Source organism: Coptis chinensis, chromosome 8 (genome assembly GCF_015680905.1).
Source record: "Coptis chinensis isolate HL-2020 chromosome 8, ASM1568090v1, whole genome shotgun sequence".
NCBI classification, from domain to species: domain Eukaryota; kingdom Viridiplantae; phylum Streptophyta; class Magnoliopsida; order Ranunculales; family Ranunculaceae; genus Coptis; species Coptis chinensis.
Genome location: NC_141463.1, coordinates 85,319,734 through 85,336,030, shown reverse-complemented (window position 1 = coordinate 85,336,030; position 16,297 = coordinate 85,319,734). Strand labels below are relative to the sequence as shown.

General features: G+C 37.2%; 1 pseudogene; it reads left to right on the top strand.

Annotated features, from left to right (window-relative positions):
* Positions 1-2,334: 2,334 nt before the first annotated feature.
* On the top strand, positions 2,335-4,434 carry LOC147483771 (eukaryotic translation initiation factor 3 subunit C pseudogene; annotated as a pseudogene).
* The last annotated feature ends 11,863 nt before the right edge of the window (positions 4,435-16,297 follow it).

Below are 16,297 nucleotides of genomic sequence, written 5' to 3'. Positions count from 1 at the left end.
CATAAGTAACACACCTTTCCCAACCAAACAAAGAAAGATACATGCTCATAATACCACCTCAAAACAGAATCTCTACTATCTATCGTTGGGCCTCTAGGTAATGGACCCTCTTTGGGATATTCTTCTCTTACATCGGGACTCTTGGCTTTTTCCTTCTTCTTTTTCAATGAAAGTATAAAAGCTTTGTCAGAGTATTCTTGAGCCCCTTCTTGACAGTCTATGGAATTGCTTTCTTCCAAATTTTCTTCCACAGAAACAAAAACACTTAGAATTTTTTCTTCAATAACATTCTTACCCAACTTTCTTTGATTGTGGTTTTTACGGAAAGAAGCAGTTTGAGGTTGCTTGTCGGCTCTTGACAACTTTGCAGCACTAGGTTGTACTTAGGAAGCCTTTGCACCTCTAGTTTTAGGAGGCATCACTACAAAAATCATACAATTAATCATAGTTTATTCTTTAAGAAATTTGAAATGATAAGCAGTATAAACAACATCATCGCACTTATTTAAAATGGAATAAAAAAAATTAAACATTCGATATATATTTAGCAAAAAATGCAACATCCATTTAGTTTCAATAAAACCAAACTAAAAAAAAATTACAAAAAAAAACTTCATTTTAGGCATTTCATCAAATATCTAGCGCACTTTATCCAACTTATATTTCATACAACCAAAACCAACTTCATTTCAATCCAAAATAATCAACAAATTCATCTATGCAATCGCTCGAAGTTCTTTTACGCATTTAATCAAAAACAACAATGCACTTTACAATCAGTTAAATCAACATTAAACCAAGAATAGCTAAAAACTAAAACTCTAAAAATTCCCATTGCAGAGTAACAATTAATAGAAATTTTTATGAAACCGGGCGACATCAGAATCAGAATCGAATGTAAACTAAAAATAAACCATTAAAGTTTTTTCAAATATACAAGTTAGTTTTTTCAAATTTATCGAATTTAATTTATAAGAAACCATAAGAACAATTACCCAACTTAATTTACATAACAAATTGCGAAGAATAAAAGTCAAAATTGAATAAGAAATTGAATGAATGACAAGAGGAGTATATGAATACCGAAATGTCCGAATTGAAATTGAAAAAAGAAGATGAAAAGTGCAAATTCAGAGGAGCGGGAGAGAGCGCCAATGTTTTCTATTTTGAAGAAGAAGTAGCCCCAGTTCTTTCTTCTTTGTTTTGTGTTGGGGTCAATTCCAAAAAGTGGGGTGGGGTGGACGGAAAATGTCTTATTAAATGGAGGGGTGCCAGTACTATAGATTTAGGGAAAGGGGTGCTAGTCCCATTTTGTGGGGTGTCAATACCGTGGTGAACCCATACATATTACGTGATGTGCAAGAAAGGAATTGTGGGATGGTAGTATGGTATAAATGGGGTGGGGCAGGTCAACCGCGGGTCAAATAGTGATGGGTCGAAGTGAATGGTCCAGGGATACAATCCAGTGGTCCCGACGGGCGCCGCTGGGTGGCGGGCGAGTTGAAGTCAGTATGTCTTGAAATCATCAACCCTACCATTGGGTGTTTACTTCGGGCGGGTTTTGGGTTTTGGTCATCCAGGTCGGGTGGAAATTATCATTTTAACCCAATTTCACAAAAAAAAAACTTTCTAATTCTGCAAGTAATATATTTCCAATTCACAACATAGAGAAAAAAATAGAATCGATCAATAAAAAATAAACAAAAATAAAAAAAAACTTGAACTTGAACCCAAAACCATATCTGTAAATTTAAAACATTTTTCTCGTGATTTACCATTTGTAAATTGATTATTTTCCATAGCATGATAAAATGAAGATGGAAGCGAGGATCTATGGTACAAAACAATAAAATATAAACTAAAAGAATTCAAAATTAATACAAGAATGAATGATTCATCTTCTCCAAAATTTGAAAGTCGAATTTGAACTTTTGATATTTGCCCAATGTTCAAACTTGAATATATGAAATTGATGTTGAACTCATAAGTTTGTATTCATATCTCTCAAATTCCTACAAAAATTAAAAAATATATATAAACAAAATACAAAAATATTAGAGATAGAGTCTTGAATTGTGCGGGTCAACAGGGTTGGGTCAACGGCTTTTGACACGGTATGGGTTGGGCGGCTTGACGGGTCGGGTTTAAGCATAGAATCTACACCCATAGCCCGACCGTGTAAAAATGGTGGCGGGGCGGGGCGGAACGGGTCTGTTTTCGGGTCGGTATGGGTTTGGGTGGCGGGTGAAGACCGGGTAATGGGTCAACGGTTTTTTTTTAACTCCTAGTATAGTATGGTACACAATTGAGTTGGAAACAAATTTGAATGGCAATTGCGTCTATTCACCTATTTTATTCCCAGTTTTAGTAATTTACATCTGCAAAACAGATCGAAGAGTCGGGCTGAAACCGATTATAGTGATTGAGATTGGGTTATAAAAGGATGTTGGTCGTTAAACCCTAAAAAAAGGAGCGTGAATTGAAGTCGAGATAAGTTTTAGTATTGTTTGTAATCATGTATACAATGACAGCAAGTGAGAAAAAGGATATTCCGTTTTCTAGCGACGATGAAACAAATTCGATCGAAGAGGAGGATGAAGTGAGTGATGATGAAGTGACTAATGATGAAGTAGTGATTCGGAATGTGGATCGGGAATTCGATTCGGATTGGGAAACGGATGAGGATGATGGGATAAAATACGAGAAGCCACAAGGGGATAGTTGGACGAAGGAGATGGATAAGATCAGAGGATATTTTGAGGATCCTAGTAAGATTGTTACATTTGATATGATTAACAATATTTTTATAGCTACTAGGGTTCGGAAAGGAATAGCAAGGCTTGAGGAGATAGAACAACTCACGTTGTTGGCAGAGTTTGCAAAAATACCAGCCCAAAAGGTTGACATCCTTGTCTATATTGTATGGACTCAGCTTAAGGTGGTTCCTCGTGGACATGTTCCAGTCACTGTGTGGAAAAAATGCATGCAAAACATGCTTGTCATAGTCGATATCCTTGAAGAGAATTTAAAGATTGTGTTAGATGATTCAGGAGAATTTGGGTTTGAGGATATTAGTAAGGGAATAAACTGTGATGGAGAGGTACGGATCTGGCGGGCAGCCTTGCCTGATTTGTATGCATGGGTGGCTTTTGAATTTTGTATTGGTCTGAAATCAGCGAGACTTGAAAGTTGGGCATATAAGGAGATGCTTCGTTGTGAACCGGTTCTCTTGCTTCTTTCTCAGAAGGTTTTCAAGTATTTACAACTACGGAGAAAAGATTTTGTTGAAGCTGCAATTGTTGCACGAAGAATGATGGAACATTTGTACTATAAACCCCGAGAGGCTTATGATGCGATGCGGAAACTTGTGGAGCAGACAGAAGGTGGAGCTGTTCAAGTGTATTGGTGGCCAACACCTTCTCTTATTTCCAAACATGCACAACAACGACCCACTTTTCCGAGAATGACAGCGCATTGATGTATTGAGCTGCGTGCTTTTATTGACAAGCACGGAATGATGCGGCTAAGGTTGATGCTATGTTATTTGCTATATATCACCATGCCATCAATGACGAGTTCTCCGTATCAAGAGATTTACTCTTGATGAGCCACTTGCAGGATAAGGTTCAACATCTGGACGCATCAACCAAAATACTATTCAACAGGACAATGGCTCAGCTTGGTTTATGTGCATTTAGAGCCGGACTCATAGCAGAAGCCCACAGCTACCTTTCTGAGTTATATGCTGATGGAAGCATTAAGAAGCTGCTTTGTCAAGGTGTCTCAGATTGCAGCTGCCATTACAAAACTCAAAAGCAGGAAATTATGGAAGCAAGGAATCAGATGCCTTACCACACGCACATAAATCTCGAGCTTTTGGAGGCTGTCCATCTGATATGTGCTATGCTTCTGGAAGTTCCTAATATGGCAGTGAAGACTCATGATGCCAAAGGGAAAGTCATAAGCAAGACATTCCGTAAGCTGTTTGAGGAGAGTCAGAGACAGACTTTTACACCCTCCCCTGGAAATGTTTGTGATTATGTAATGGCTGCCTCTAGGGCCCTTTGCCAGGGAGATTTCCACAAATCCTTCAATTTAATCAAGTCCTTCGATTTCTGGAGGTTCCTCGGGAACCGGGATAATGTCCTTGAAATGCTTATGACCAAGATCAAAGAAGTGGCCTTAGAGAATCCGCCTGTTCGATTATAGCTCACTAAGCGCGGACCTGCTAACCACCTGGTTCAACTTACCCGAAGATCAAAGAGCACATCATAGTGAGCAAGATGATGATTCGATCGTGGAGCTTCATGCAAGTGGGAGCTTGCATGCACGCCACATTGTAACAAAGCTACTGGCACTTGTATCCTAGTTGACTAAAAGTCTTCAATCGTTGCTGAAAGCAATTCAAATTCGTTGAAGCTAGGACATGAAAAATGAATGGAATGCCCCCATGTCGCTGGCTTAAGATTGAGGGCCCTTCTGGAGATCTCAGGACCAAATTGTGATTATTGTTATATTCTGCCCACTTTGAACACTGTCGGTGCTAGTTTTGATATGAAATATTTAGATCCTTCAGATGTAGAATGTTCAAGAAATGCTAACGTGTATTTGTGCCGCTTAGTCCAGTGATCAGTATTGATATGAAATATTTTGATCCTTCAAGTTAATAGGACAGAACCAATGTAATTCCTACTTTTATGGTGTGCAGCTAGATAGCGTACAATGTCTTCCCTTGTTTGTTCTGCAGACTGTGGTTTAGTTTCTATGAAGTATGTAATACTGAAATTTGATTATAGAAGCTCACTGTCATCCCTGTAGTCATAATTGAATTTTGAAAGTTTATTAATTGTTAAGTTCCATGTTAGTGTGCTAAAAAGAAATACTACTTGGTTGACAAGCGGTTTGATGTAAATGCAATATAAAATCTCACTTTATACTCCCCCTGTGAGTTTCATTGAGTAATAGTTTCTACTGAATTACAATCTCAAATTTGGTAATATGCATTTCCTGGTTGGTTTGTCGCTTCTCACTGCTGCACATGCTTTAATTAGTATGCGCCCAAATACTAGGAGTGAGGTTTCAGATAGGTTCTTTGGGAGCACTTGTCGCTTTCCCTTGCTGCTGTTGTCAGTATCTTGTTACAGGATTTCTTTCTTGTTTTGCAGGGATGGTTCTCGCTCTAGTATGCAAATTTGTTCTCTGAAGCGTTATCAATCTCCAGTGCTTTGAGGTTCTAATATATCATTGCCTGAGTACATTTTTTAAAATTTGAGACTGCATTTTCTCATAAATAACAAGGTGCGATATTGGTATGCAGGTTGGCAACGTGGAGGGATAGCTGAGATTGAGAGCTTTTCATTGAAGGTTAATGTTTAGTTTATTATGTGATTTGAGAGTAATCCATTGTATGTTCATTTTCAATTATAATTCGGGTTATGAATACAAAGTATTTGTTCACTGTTTATCCAGGGTTATAACTATAACGTTTGCAGGATCTTGCATCCAGTTGACTGAAAAATTATTATTGCTTGCAGAAAGCTTGGGTTGTCATATGGTCAAGGACCTTTAGAGCTTAATGATAGCATGGCTCTCCATGGATCTTTCGGTGATGAAGCACATGAAGTTTGTTTTGCTGTTGTAGTCAGAATCAAGGGGCTTTTCCATTATCAACTTAACATAGATGCCGACTGCAGCCCTCGAGGATAGGTCAGTTCAGATTCTTTTGTTCTGAATCCAGTTGACTTGCTTTCCAGCAGCATTACTGTTTGCAAATTTATTTTTGTTGTTTTCTTTCTCAACATGTCTTAGATTTTTCGGTATATTTGAAAACCATCAATACACATGACATTGAGATAAATAATTATGAGTTTCGGAATAATTTTTGCTCCCTCTCTGAATTATAACTTGATATTGTCCCTATTTGTCTCTGTGACGTATTTCAGATTGAGTGATTTGATTCAAAGCATTTAATTTAACGCGAACAATCGAGATTCGAGGTCATAAATTTCTGGGGAAGAAATGGGGTTTTTTTTTTCGTAACTGCATTTCCTTTGTTTATCTAACATTGCGGAAAATACATACAGCAGTTATATCATTGAAAACTAGACTAGCAATATTAGGGGGTGGTCTATTACACCATACAAAAGTATGTCCCAGAGACATACATTGTAACGGTTCCGGCAAATTTGTACGAGCTACCATTGGTTTTAACCATCATTCATTAGTATTAGCCTGAGCAAAGCCAAGTTTTGCGAGACCATCAGCCACATAATTTCTTTCTCTGTAAAACCACTGGAGTTTAAATGAAGTGTGAGATAGAAGGAGGTCCCAAACATCCATGATTATGAGTCGTATTTCCCACGGTATAGGCTGGTTCTTCTCTGTAATGCCCTGATGCATTGAAAAATATATTGGGAGTCAGTTTCAAAGATGTCATTTGTTTGTCCCAATTGAGCAGCTAGTTGAATACTAGTTCGCAGATCAGTAGATTCCGATCATATATGGTAGAACCCTGTCGGATTGGTGTAGAGAAACCCAACAGAATGTCACCCAAAGCATTCCTTAATACACCACCAGCACCTGCCGGACCAGGATTACTGAGAGAGGAGCCATCAACATTAAATTGAGATGGGGGAGAGGAGGGAAAGTCCAACAAATTGCAACGGAAGTGGAATTACTGCTGTGTGTAGAGAATTTCAGACTAGAATGCAGATTCAGTAACTCACTAGAAAGCCGCTGAGCAGTTCGAATGGCATTGAGAGGACTGGTTTGTGTTTGAAAGTTTATATTTATTCCTCTCCAACCAAATCAGCCACATAGTAATAGCCAATAGGGAACAATATAGCCTGGTATTGAGAATCATTTGACGTGCGAATCATAGAGAATATATCCAATAGCCAGTACTTCTCCTTGCAGAATCTATAGCTTGAGAAAAATTAAGTCCAAACCAGACTGGACTAACAAAAGGACACTGATCAAGTAGGTGCAACTGAGTTTCCTCCTGTTAGTGCATATAAATAGCAAGTAGGATTGGAGAAAAATCAAAGAGGCCAGATAGGGATGACACTTCTAGGAGTTTGGTCTGGGCCTATGACAGTTCACCTGAGGACATGTCACAAAAGAAGCAACTGATTTTCACCTTGAGTAACTCTTTCAATCTCACAGAAACATTGGAGGATGCTTGAGCGTAAATATCATTCACTGTTACTTTTGAGGGAATTCATCTGTCCCCGTTTATCATAATGTCGAGTAGTTGTGCTAAGTGACATTGTTGTTTTGATCTTTCTTCTAGTTTTTCCTGATTAAAGTTTGAAAATGTAGATCGACTGTTTCTACTACTACTTTGCTGCTGATGCAAGTTGAATTTGGAAGTCAACTAGATAACGCTGGCGAGCTACCCCAGTTTGGAGGTAGCACGGTTTTACCTCTCCAAAAATCCAAAAAAAGAAGTACCATAGTGTTCCTCTTTGCAACCTACATTTTGTGAAAAGTGAAAAAATGGCGTTTTTGTTACTTTCTTCTCCCCTCCATTTTCAAACGAATTCAGGAAATAAACCAAAATCTGTCTTCCCTTTCCCTCACACTCAGTTTAAACCAATGCCACCACTTCACTTAATTTGTACCCGATTTTCCAGTGAATCTGTGAAGTTTGCTCTTTCCAGTGCTCTTGCTATTGGATGATCAGTCACTGGTAAGTATAAAACTACTGTTTTAGAAACCATCCATACAGAATATTTTGTTTTTTAGATTGTGATTTAGTTTCTTTGAATTATTTAATCTTGAAATTTGATTGAAGAAGCTCACTGTCATCCCTGTAGTCATAATTGATCTTTGAAAGCTTATTAAAATTTTAAATTCCATGATAGTGTGCTAAAACGAAATACCAGTTTGGTGTAAATGCAATATAAAATCCTTGAGTTTTGCTCTTTCCAGTGTTTTTGCTCTTGGACTTTCACTCACTGTTAAGTATACTACCATAATAGTAGTACCTTTGTAGAAACCATCCATAACATTGAAATTCATACTTATAGATCGCGGTTCAGTTTCTATGAAGTATGTAATCCTGAAATTGATTGAAGAAGCTCACTGTTTAACCTATAGTCATAATTGATATGTGGAAGGAAACTTATTATCCAGTGAGCGGAGCGAACGTTCTGGGCCAGAGTAGTGTGTGTGGCCCAAAATGTTGTTTGGTAGGTTTAAATCCTGACCGTCCAATTCTCTCCCCATCATCTCTACCAAACCGGAGAACTCTTTTCTTCTAAAAACTCCTCTCTCTCTCTCTCAATCACTGATTGTTTCTCCTCTTCCATCTCTCTCAATTACTGATTGTTTCTCCTCTTCCATCTCTCTCAATTACGGGGTTTGCTTTTTGTATAACTAAGAAACGCCCGACATCACATCCTTTGCATTGAATTGTTTAACTTTTGTAGAGATACTTGAAAAGTTTGTTGAGGGTTAAATTGGTTGCTTCTCTGTTTGGTGCACCAAGTTATCAATTCATGGATTCTTAGAGAAGTTGCCTCAGACTTTTATTGAAGAAAATCTCACTGAAAGTGTTTTTTTTTCGATTGATTCTCATTATGTCGAAAGTAACTTAAGTTTTGTCCTTTCATGATATAGTTACTTGTACATGGAATGAAATTGGTTTTAAGAGATGGGTATGCTTGGTTGGGTTTTTATTTTATTTTTTATTTTTATTTTTTTTTGCAAAATGCAAGCGGTTTTATATTAATATAAAAAATATTTATTTACACTCTTCTCTTAGACTCTCAGTCTCCTCTAAATCATTCACCTACAACTCTCAGCCTATGACATAAGCCATGTAAGGCACACTTGACATATTGTAATCATCTACTACGGTTCACATAGTTATTGTATATCTTACCCTCTCTTATCCTCCAAAATAATCTTTGCCATTCTCTCATGTAGGGGTGATGTGGAGTATATTGTTCCTTGTGCTTTTGTCAGCTTTTTTTAGAGACTCTTTATGAACTAGTACCATGGCTACTTCTGCAAACTCACCTATATTATCCCATATTGCATATATTTCATTCTCAACCATCCAAGGAATCATCCTTTTCCTATTCAAAATCTCTATAACTCCTTTTTTACTAGAAGCTATCTTGATTCTTCTGTATCTTGCTTGTCTGCATAGCTTGATCCCTTCATGTATGGCAGTGAGCTCTTGGTGTAGTGTTGTTCTCTCCCTCCCCTCTTGTAGCATGACATGCTACAAGATTGCCTTTGTGATCTCTAAGGGTGTTGCCCCTCCCTGTTTTATCCTTCCCAAGACTGCTTGCCGTATTTATCTTAATGACTCCTTGATTTGGTGGTTCCCATTTGAGTAGGAAGATTTTGTGCCTCTTGAATTGTGCTTGTATACCCAATCCTCGTGCTATGTCCCTATTCCTAGGGGTGTCCTTTATATTTTTGGCTATGTGATATAGGACAATAAGGATGGGTTCTATTGAATTAGGAAGGCTATCTAATTAGTAGTTTCTTATTTGAGTTTAATTAGAATTAGTATTTTTCTTTCTTGGTTATCAAGTATGGTTTATCTATATAAAGAGGCCAATGTAGTTTGGTTAGGGATCAATCAAAAACCAATTATCAAATATCAAATCTCCAAAATCCTATTATACTTTGCTCCATAACTTCTACAATTCTTCAAACTTCAATTATTCTTCTTGATTCTTAATGTAGATTTGACTGGCGAAAGCTTCAGTTAAATAGAATCTACACTTTAATTGAAGCACAATTAAAAGACGACCTAAAAATCACTCTTTTATTGAATCTCTCAATCACAAATCATACACATAAAACACAACTACCCAAACCCTAACTACAAGCCCGTTATTTAGACTAAACCTAAAAAACATAAACCAATAGTAACATGACATGTGTCACAACTAACTAATGGACTCAAACCATGGGCTTCGACTCAACTAAGGGGCTCACGCCCATGAAATGTAGAGGGAACGTAGGCGCACACCTATGTCTTCAAAGCAACGAACTCATGTTCTACATCATTCTCTCCAAGTTGAAGAAGCTTGTCCACAACCTTGTTAACATGAAAACCCATCAATATGCAAAAGCTTTTCATTCTTGTATACATCACCCTCCTGGGGTTCGGAGGAATTCGACCTCGAGTTTTGGCTTTGTATCTACTCACAAAGGGAATAATGCACCACAATATCACAAATGTGCATCAGATTTTTCCGCTTTTGCCGTAGAGAAAATGTCTCAATGTTGGGCGTAAAAAGGATCTAGATAACCACTGCCGAAGAGTAATCGACCCATGCGATATAGGAGGCCCAAATCCGTATCGTCGATTGGCATTCCAAGAATTAATTGATGTTCACTAAAAGTCGCCCCAAAAGAATTTGTGGGTGGGCTTCCTTGGACCTGTTTGTCACAAGCCCATAGTGGTGAGCATCGCTGCTAATGGCATTTGTAATCACGCTCAAGACACAACACAACGGGCCCGGTTCCTTCCTTCTTTTTTGTTGTCATCGATAACAACCGTGTTTTACGTTGGGCTATAGAAGCTCCACCAACGATGGGGTTTTGGGCTGCAAAAGCTCCACCATAGCCTCCTCAACCGACTAGTTGCTTCTTCTAATCGATCAAACCTGTTTTTTGCTAACGCTTTTTTCAACTCTTCTAATCGAAAGCAACCCGAAACTCTAGGGGTTAATATGAATCCATGAGTTCTCCATGAATTCTTCATTTTGACGTTGTACACATATCTTGATCTACAATAATAAAATTGGATTAGCGATGAACAAGAACCAAGTGAACAAAGACAAGATAAATATCACCGATGAACGGTGTTTTCGGTGAACGAGATCGCTAATAGTAACCCCCGAATTAATCTGCTCGATACCAAATAATGTAGATCCGATAGGAAGCTTCAATTAAATAGAATCTACACTTTAATTGAAACACAATTAAAAGACGACTTAAAAATCACTCTTTTTATTGAATCTCTCAATCACAAATCACACACATAAACACAACTACCCAAACCCTAACTATAAGCCCGTTATTTAAACTAAACCTAAAAAGCATAAACCAATAGTAACACGACATGTGTCACAAGTAACTAATCGACTCGAACCATGGGTTTGACTCAACTAAGGGGCTCACGCCATAAAATGTAGAGGGAACATAGGTGCACACCTATGTCTTCAAAGCAACGAACTTATGGTCTACATCAATTCTATTCTCTATTTTGAGGATCTCCGCATCCTTTAATTTCTTTCTAAACCCTTGTTCCTTATCAATTGGTATCGGAGAGCCTCAATTTCTAGATTCTTATTTGGAAATCGATCCACCATCCACCAAAAATAAATAAAATGCTTCCGCACAAACCAAACACAAACAAAAAAAAAACGTCACCTTCAAAAATTCACCCAGAACAGGATACTTGGAGCTAGTCATCGTGCCATACACCATTGGAAAGCTACCAAAGTCTAGTTTCTAACAAAAAAAACATTGAAACGTTTCGAGGTCTGTAGAGAAAGTTATTCCTGTTTTCATCCAGCATGTTCGTTTTGACATATTTCAAAAAAAAAATCAAAGTTCTTCATCAATGGCTCCAAACAATCAAGATTTCATCACAAGGGAAGAGTTTAATGCTCTAAAACAAGTAGTAGAAAATCAAACTCAGAAAATTGATTCTTTTGATGCAAAGTTAGATTCAAAGTTTGAAGCTTTTGAGACGAGATTCATGAATATATTAAAAGAAACCATTGCGGGAAAAACACCATCTTCAACTATTTAATCCCCAAACAAATATCTCTCTTCCATCCAAAAAGAAACCTCCACTTTTGATGTTTCCATTAACCCCTAAAAAGCTCCACCTTCCCCGAGATGTAGCTCAAATTTTACCTAAAACACTTATTTCCATCACCGAACTCCTTAATCAATCTTACAAATCAAATTCTTCCATCACAAAGTTCTCTTCCTCATCTCACACCAACGATCCCGAGAGCATCGATGAGGATATTAATGAAGGAGAGTGGAGACGCAAGTTTGATGAAGATAAGAGACTCAGTCGAGATTTAACAAAGATCAATTATGGAGCCATCCCTGAATACAAACTTAAGGCAGATATAAAGTTTTCAAGTAATTTCAAAATTGAAGATTTTCTTGATTGGATTTATTAAGTTGATGGGTTTTTCAAGTTTATGGATGTTCTTGAAGACAAGCAAGTCAAGATGGTTGTTTACAAATTGAAAGGGGTAGCCGCAGCATGGTGGCTTTCGTTTATTGAACAACGACAACTTGTAGGTAAACCTAAAATTCTTACATGGAATCATATGAAGAGATTGTTACATGCTAAGTTATTACCTAAGGATTATCGCCAACAATTGTTTTCTAAGTTGCAAAATTGTCGACAAGGAGCCGGAACTATTGAAGAGTATGACTGAATTTTATTCACTTATTGCTTTCGTAATGATGTCGTGAAACGAAGAACAATTGATTTATCATTTTATTGGTGGCCTTAATCGTGTTATAAGTAATAGTATGCTTTCGTCTACATACACTATGGCTGATACGATTCAGGTGGCTATCAAGATTAAGAGTTCTTTGAATCAGTTACCATCTCCCCAATTTTCCGTCACTACAACAATTATTCCATTCTAACCATTCATATGACCCAAATCCATATTCAACTCATTCTCATCCTAATACCTCTACCCATTTTCCACCTCCTACTTCCAGCTCCCACAAATCCCCACAATACCATAATCCATCACCTCAAATGTCTGAACCACTACTACCCTTACCAAATATCCCTCATTTTTCCACCCCATCACCCCAACCTAAATCTTAATTTCAAGCTAATACTCGTCCACTTTATAATCAATCCAAACCAAACACTCGCCCAAACCAAACCTACACTCAAACCAGCAATCCATCTCAAAATCCTTATGCCAAACATAGAGGAGAACATTGTAACAAGTGTAACATTGTAACAAGTGTGGTAAGCCAGGCCATTCTTCTATTAAATGTCGTAAGCAACAATTTCTTGGCTATAATGAGAACACTAACGAAGATGATGTTGATGCGACTCCACAATGACCAAGTGGAACAAGATATTGCTTATCAGATTTATGAGGTTGAAGGTGACCCTATTAATGTTTAGTTATTCTTTTCATTTTCATCAACCTCGAGGTCGAAGTTGTTTTAAAAAGAAGCGGGGTGAATGATGTGGGACAATAAGGATGGGTTCTATAGAATTAGGAAGGCTATCTAATTAGTAGTTTCTTATTTGAGTTTAATTATAATTAGTATTTTTCTTTCTTGGTTATCAAGTATGATTTATCTATATAAAGAGGCCAATGTAGTTTGGTTAGGATCAATAAAAACCAATTATCAAATATCAAATCTCCAAACCCTATTACACTTTTCTCCCTAACTTCTACAATTCTTCAAACTTCAATTCTTCTTCTTGATTCTATTCTCTTTTGAGGATCTCCACATCCTTTCATCTCTTTCTAAACCCTTGTTCCTCAAAACTCTCTTTGATTTTGGCCTTGTACACCTTTGTCGTATCACTTCGTGCATTGGTTCTCTTTTTCTTGAATCTTCGATTATTTCTCTCCACAAAGACATTGCATAGAATGCATTTTGAATGATCAATGATATTCAACTGCATTAGTTTGTTTTGTGTCAATAAAGCCCAGAGTAAACTTGCCAACTCAAGAACTTGTGCCTCGATGAACCAAACCAATTTACTCCAATCCACCTCTCGATCTTTCCTCATGATGGCTTCATACCGCACTTCAATGTATATTTCCCCGAGCTTGTTTCTCCCAGCACCATCTGTCTCCCATGCCTCCCTCTGTGAACCTTTGTTTTCTTTATTTCATCTTTGATGGCGGGTTAATAAATTTACATTGTCACGGTTTTCAAGTGTGTCCTTGCAGAAATGTAGCTCACCTTGGCTTTGTCGGTATTCCCCGATGCTTGTCTAGCATGTTGATCTACCACAGTTGCTAGGGTTTGTCAAGCACCCATCTCATGCCAGGATGGCGTGTCTTTCCCATTAGTAATCGGCTTCTTCATCATCCCCCGCGGGCATTTACTCTATTCAGAAGATCTTCCTCTATGAGCATGAGCAGTCTCTTGGGGTTCTTTTCATTGTCCAAAACTCCATTGATTTGATGTTATTCTTGCTCATCCATTTGACCCATAAGTTCTCTTCCTCAGTCATGAGCTTGAATGTCAGACCACAGATTGCAGCCTTATTCCATGCTGCCAATTTATTGATTCCCAACCCTCCATTGCTTTTTTCTCGACATAAAACTTCCTCACTAACATGGTGTATCTTCTTGTTCATCTTTGATCCTACCCATATAAAGGTGGTGCATTCTTTGAAGTTCATTTGTGACTGTTTTAGGTAGTATCGGTAATCGTCGCCTACCCCGGTAGGGAATTGTACATTGGTAAGAAACTTGATTTCACCGCTTGTAGTCTTGATGTTATCCTTTTGACATAGCTTCAATAAGAGGATTACAATCATCGATGCTTAATCTTGATGCTACCAATGGCATACCTAAGTGCTTGACCGGTGGTGTGATCAATTTAACTCCAATGGCTTTAGCTAGGTCTTGAGCCCTTCCGGTTGATAGTCCTAACAATAATGTTACTCTTTCCTGTTGTTCATGTGGAGCATAAGAATATCCTTCAAATTCTTAAAGAATTTGTACAATGGCCCGAGTGGATGAGAGACTCGTTAAGAAGACTATCAGTCATCGACAAAGCATGGGTGGGTTATAAGGGGGTTAAAACATTTTGGGTGAACATTGAAGCTTCTCTTCTGCTTTCTTGTTCTAGCCTCATCGCCAGAGCTTCCATAATCAATACAAAAAGGTAACGAGGATAGTGGATCCCTTGTCTTATGCCTTATTCTCTCTTTAAAGCACCCCATCGCTGCCCATTCACCATAATAGAGTATGAAGGTGTTGTGATACAAACCCCGATCCACCTACAAACTTACATTGAAATCCAAGCTTTACAAGGATGTCAATGATGGTTTTCCATTGTACATTGTCATAAGTCTTTTGTAAAATCTATCTTCAGTGTGCATCTTGGTGAAACTTTTTCTCGTGATAGTTCCTCATAAACTCATGTGATAGGAGTAGATTATCCCGGATTTGCCTTCCTTAAATACATGTTGATGGGTTCTCGTATGAAGTTTGGCTATGTATTTCTTCATTCTGTTTGCAAGCACTTTTGATATAGCCTTTATAGACATTACATCATGCATAGGTCTATTGTCTTCCACACAGTTAGGGCTATCAACTTTAGGCACCGGTGTGATGTTAGTTACATTGACACTTCTTAACATTCTAGATGCCTTGAAGAAATTCTTCTTTGCTTTTAAGAAATCAAACTTTGATAATGTCCTAGTATGCCTTGAAGAAATGAGCTCCAAAACCATTCGAATTCGCTGCTTTTCATCTCTAATATCAAAAAGAGTTTCTATAATTAATAAGTCTGTTAGTTTTCCTTTCCACTATGTTGTCCCTCAATAACTGATTTAGCTTTACATCCTAATGGTAATTTTGCAAAAGATGTCATTTGTATAGTTTGTATAAAGACCCTGGGAAAGTTCCTTTGTAATCTATCGCACCGTTGTTGTACCTCCTTCAGATTTGGTTCACTTGGATTCATCTTTATTGGGAGGCATCACTACAAAAATCATACAATTAATCATAGTTTATTCTTTAAGAAATTTGAAATGATAAGCAAGATAAACAACATCATCGCCAAAGACTTATTTAAAATGGAATAAAAAAAATTAAACATTCGATATATTTAGCAAAAAATGCAACATCCATTTAGTTTCAAATAAAACCAAACTAAAAAAAATTACAAAACTTCATTTTAGGTATTTCATCAAATATCTAGCGATCCTTATCCAAACTTTATTTCATACAACCAAAACCAACTCTTTTTCAATCCAAAATAATCAACAAATTCATCTATGCAACGCTCAGTTCTTTTTTAATGATTTAACTAAAACAACAATGCACTTACAATCGGCCAGAAATCAACATTAAAACCAAGAATAGCTGCATTTAAAACTCTAAAAATTCCCATTGCAAGAGTAACAATTAATTAGAAATTTTTATGAAATGGCGACATCAGAATCAGAATCAACTCAGAACTAAAATAAACCATTAAAGTTTTTTCAAATATACAAGTTAGTTTTTCAAATTTATCGAATTTAATTTATAAGAAACCATAAGAACAATTACCCAACTTAATTATATATAAC